Below are 6,040 nucleotides of genomic sequence, written 5' to 3'. Positions count from 1 at the left end.
TGACTACTGACTGTCACACTGACTGACTACTGACTGTCACTGACTAACTACTGACTGTCACTGACTGACTGACCACTGACTGTCACTGACTAACTACTGACTGTCACTGACTGACTACTGACTGTCACTGACTGACTACTGACTGTCACTGACTGACTACTGATTGTCACACTGACTGACTAATGACTGTCACTGACTGACTACTGACTGTCACTGACTAACTACTGACTGTCACTGACTGACTACTGACTGTCACTGACTGACTACTGACTGTCACACTGACTGACTACTGACTGTCAAACTGACTGACTACTGACTGTCACTGACTACTACTGACTGTCACTGACTGACTGACCACTGACTGTCACTGACTAACTACTGACTGTCACTGACTGACTACTGACTGTCACTGACTGACTACTGACTGTCACTGACTGACTACTGACTGTCACTGACTGACTACTGACTGTCACTGACTAACTACTGACTGTCACTGACTGACTGACCACTGACTGTCACTGACTAACTACTGACTGTCACTGACTGACTACTGACTGTCACTGACTGACTACTGACTGTCACTGACTGACTACTGACTGTCACACTGACTGACTACTGACTGTCACTGACTAACTACTGACTGTCACTGACTACTGACTGTCACTGACTAACTACTGACTGTCACTGACTGACTACTGACTGTCACTGACTAACTACTGACTGTCACACTGACTAACTACTGACTGTCACTGACTAACTACTGACTGTCACTGACTGACTACTGACTGTCACACTGACTAACTACTGACTGTCACTGACTGACTAACTACTGACTGTCACTGACTAACTACTGACTGTCACTGACTAACTACTGACTGTCACTGACTAACTACTGACTGTCACTGACTAACTACTGACTGTCACTGACTAACTACTGACTGTCACTGACTAACTACTGACTGTCACTGACTGACTACTGACTGTCACTGACTAACCACTGACTTTCACTAACTAACTACTGACTGTCACTGACTGACTACTGACTGTCACACTGACTAACTACTGACTGTCACTGACTAACTACTGACTGTCACTGACCAACTACTGACTGTCACTGACCAACTGCTGACTGTCACTGACTAACTACTGACTGTCACTGACTAACTACTGCCTGTCACTGACTAACTACTGACTGTCACACTGACTACTGACTGTCACTAACTACTGACTTTCACTAACTAACTACTGACTGTCACTGACTGACTACTGACTGTCACACTGACTAACTACTGACTGTCACTAACTAACTACTGACTGTCACTGACTAACTACTGACTGTCACTAACTAACTACTGACTGTCACTGACTAACTACTGACTGTCACACTGACTAACTACTGACTGTCACTAACTAACTACTGACTGTCACACTGACTAACTACTGACTGTCACTGACTAACTACTGACTGTCACTGACTAACTACTGATTGTCACACTGACTAACTACTGACTGGGACTCACTGACTAACTACTGACTGTCACTGACTGACTACTGACTGGGACTCACTGACTAACTACTGACTGGGACTCACTGACTAACTACTGACTGGGACTCACTGACTAACTACTGACTAACTACTGAGTGTCACACTGACTGACTACTGACTGACTACTGACTAACTACTGAGTGTCACACTGACTGACTACTGACTGACTACTGACTAACTACTGAGTGTCACACTGACTGACTTCTGACTGTCACAATGACTGACTACTGACTGTCACTGACTGACTGACCACTGACTGTCACTGACTAACTACTGACTGTCACTGACTAACTACTGACTGTCACTGACTGACTGACCACTGACTGTCACTGACTAACTACTGACTGTCACTAACTAACTACTGACTGTCACTGACTAACTACTGACTGTCACTAACTAACTACTGACTGTCACTGACTAACTACTGACTGTCACTGACTGATTACTGACTGTCACACTGACTAACTACTGACTGTCACTAACTAACTACTGACTGTCACTGACTAACTACTGGCTGTCACTGATTAACTACTGACTGTCACTGACTAACTACTGACTGTCACGACCAACTACTGACTGTCACTGACTAACTACTGACTGTTACTGACCAACTATTGACTGTCACTGACTAACTACTGACTGTCACTGACTAACTATTGACTGTCACACTGACTACTGACTGTCACTAACTAACTACTGACTATCACTGACTAACTACTGACTGTCACTAACTACTGACGGTCACACTGACTAACTACTGACTGTCACACTGACTAACTACTGACTGTCACTAACTAACTACTGACTGTCACTGACTAACTACTGACTGTCACACTGACTAACTACTGACTCGGACTCACTGACTAACTACTGACTGTCACTGACTGACTACTGACTGTCACTGACTAACTACTGACTGGGACTCACTGACTAACTACTGACTGGGACTCACTGACTAACTACTGACTAACTACTGAGTGTCACACTGACTGACTACTGACTGACTACTGACTAACTACTGAGTGTCACACTGACTGACTACTGACTAACTACTGAGTGTCACACTGACTGACTACTGACTGACTACTGACTGGGCTTCACTGACTGACTACTGACTGTCACTGACTAACTACTGACTGTCACTGACTGACTACTGACTGTCACTGACTGACTACTGACTGTCACACTGACTGACTACTGACTGTCACTGACTAACTACTGACTGTCACTGACTGACTGACCACTGACTGTCACTGACTAACTACTGACTGACTACTGACTGTCACTGACTGACTACTGACTGTCACACTGACTGACTACTGACTGTCACTGACTAACTACTGACTGTCACTGACTGACTGACCACTGACTGTCACTGACTAACTACTGACTGTGACTGACTGACTACTGACTGTGACTGACTGACTACTGACTGTGACTGACTAACTACTGACTGTCACTGACTAACTACTGACTGTCACTGACTGACTACTGACTGTCACTGACTGACTACTGACTGTGACTGACTGACTACTGACTGTCACTGACTGACTACTGACTGTCACTGACTGACTACTGACTGTCACTGACTGACTACTGACTGTCACTGACTGACTACTGACTGTCACTGACTGACTACTGACTGTCACTGACTGACTACTGACTGTCACACTGACTGACTACTGACTGTCACTGACTAACTACTGACTGTCACTGACTGACTACTGACTGTCACTGACTGACTACTGACTGTCACTGACTGACTACTGACTGTCACACTGACTGACTACTGACTGTCACTGACTGACTACTGACTGTCACTGACTGACTACTGACTGTCACTGACTGACTACTGACTGTCACTGACTGACTACTGACTGTCACTGACTGACTACTGACTGTCACTGACTGACTACTGACTGTCACTGACTGACTACTGACTGTCACTGACTGACTACTGACTGTCACTGACTGACTACTGACTGTCACTGACTGACTACTGACTGTCACTGACTGACTACTGACTCCCAGTTGGTTTGTTTTGCACAATGTTTGACAGACACGAACCATTCCCCCTCTCCACCAACATCTCCATTTACAGCATCAAAATACAGTGCAACCGCCACTGTCCTTCAGATGAGATGCGAAGCCGAGATATTTTGCAGATGTTTGAGGTGGACTTCACACATCCCACAGACCATTGGGAAACAGAAGGGAGTTTTCTCTCCCCTCATGTCTTGGCCAATACTCCTCCAAATACGCTTGGTTAGTCACTTCATGGCTGTTTGTGTGCGAATGGCTGCCTCGTTTCGCCCACAACATACTTAACAGTATATTCTGTGAAGCATTTTGAGACATCGCGATGATGTGACAATAAGGATCTAAATCAAGTAGTAGTAATCTTTGCATCTTCACAGGATGCAAATACCTCATTCATTCACAGCTGTGAGGGTGAGAAAATATGAAGCTGATTTTTGAAGGCTGGCAATGATTCTGAAAGTAGACTATTGTGTGCCATTAATTTAGAAACAAAAATTGGTAAACAGAACAAAAATTCCTAGAGAAGCTAGGATTATTCTCCTTGGAGCAAAGAAGGTTAAGAGGACTTGATAGTTGTTCGGATCTGGAATGCATTGCCTGAAAGGGTGATGGAGGCCAATTTGATAACAACTTTTAAGAGATAATTATTTTGGGAGGACAAGTTTGCAAGGCTATGGGGAGAGAGCGGGGCAATGGGATTGAATGGGAACGTGGAGCAGGCTGGAGCCAGCTGAGCGGAGGGAGCGGGCAGGTTGATAGGGGGTTAGGAGGTCGCAGAGGTAGGGTGGGGTGAGGCCGTGGAGGGCTTTGTAGGTGAGGACCAGGATCTTGAACTGGATCCTCTGAAGGATAGGGAGCCAATGGAGTCGGGCAAGAATGGGGGAGATGGGGTCCTGGAGTTTGGTGCGGGAGAGGACACGGGCTGCAGAGTTCTGGATTATCTGCTGCTGTGGAGGGAGGAGTTGGGAAGGCCGACAAGCAGGGCATTTGCATAGTCGAGCCTAGAGGTGATGAAGGCATGAACAAGAGTTTCAGCGCCTAAGGGGTGAGGTAGTGGCGGAGTCGGGCGATGTTACGGAGGTGAGGGAAGGCAGAGCGGGTCATGGCTGGGATGTGGGGAAGAAAAGACAGTTGAGGGTTGAACAAGACACCGAGGTTCCTGACTGGCGGTGAGTTGAAGTGAGCAGCCATGGAGGTTGATGCTGCCAGAGCCTGAGGTGCTGAGGCGCTGGCGCGAGCCAATCAGGAGGGCCTCAGTCCTGTTCACATTCAACTGTAGGACATTTGATCTCATCCAGAACTTGGTGTCTGACAGGAAGTCTGTCAGGACAGCAGTGGTCCTGGAGTCAAGGGTGGAGGCAGAGAGGTAGATTTGGGTGTCATCCGCGTACATGTGGAAGTTGACCCCATGTCTGCGGATGATATCACCAAGGGGGAGCATGTAGATATTAAAGAGGAGAGGGTCAAGGACAGAGCCCCGGGGGACGCCAGACGTGACAGTGCGGGGGCTGGAATACAGAATTGTTGAAGAACAAACTGGGAAGAATCCCTGCACCCAGTGATTGGTCTGCCCCTCAACTCCTCTGCTGGGACATGACAATTAATCAGTCCTGTAGCATATTGATTAGAGCACTCACCTCACAAGCGAGAGGACCCAGGTTCCCAGGCTGGACACAACCTGTTTCCTTACTCCACATTGCTCTGTTTGCTTAGCAGTATGTCGGAAATGGGTTATTAGACAATTGGCAAATCACTTTCTGTGGGTAATAATCACTAAATAATTTTTAAAAATAAGAATTTGATCATTCAATCCATGACTGTTTACAGGGCATTGCTGTGCACAACTGATTGCCAAGTTTTGCCCACAAAATATACAGTCAATTCACTTTACAGTATATTCTGTGAAGCCCTTTGAGACATCCTAATGGCATAAGGCACTATATATCAAATGCAAGGATTATTATTAATACTATTATTATCCTCCCTCTACTTTATGTAGTTGCTCCGTTGTGTCTGGCAAATAAATATGATGATCTGTCACCCTGAATAAACAACTATAACCTTTGTTCATTGGAAACATAATTGAAGTTGCTACTCCTGCAAAGTAGCTTGCATCCTCTTTTTACTTCTCTCTCCATCTGTACCTCAGAAGAAAAACAGCCTGCACTCTGGCTATTTTTGTGTTGCCCTGGTTTGAACGTTAGCATTGACATGGGGCCACTCCGATCAGGTACTCACCCTGGCTGAAGGTACTATGTTACAAGATCAACATTGTGTTTACAAGATCACAAGATTGGTTTGGATCAAGGAGGCCATTGGGCCCATTGATTGCATTCCTCCAGGTGTCAGCCTGGCTCAATTGGTAGCACTCTCACCTGAGTCACAAGGTGGTGGGACATCACGCCTCATGTTGGGACTTTGAACTCATCTAATCAAGGCTGACACTCTCATGAC

The sequence above is a fragment of the Callorhinchus milii genome, unplaced genomic scaffold, assembly GCF_018977255.1.
Source record: "Callorhinchus milii isolate IMCB2004 unplaced genomic scaffold, IMCB_Cmil_1.0 Scaffold4, whole genome shotgun sequence".
In the NCBI taxonomy this organism is placed as follows: Eukaryota; Metazoa; Chordata; class Chondrichthyes; order Chimaeriformes; family Callorhinchidae; genus Callorhinchus; species Callorhinchus milii.
The sequence above is the reverse complement of the archived record's forward strand: the minus strand, read 5'-3'. Positions refer to the sequence as shown.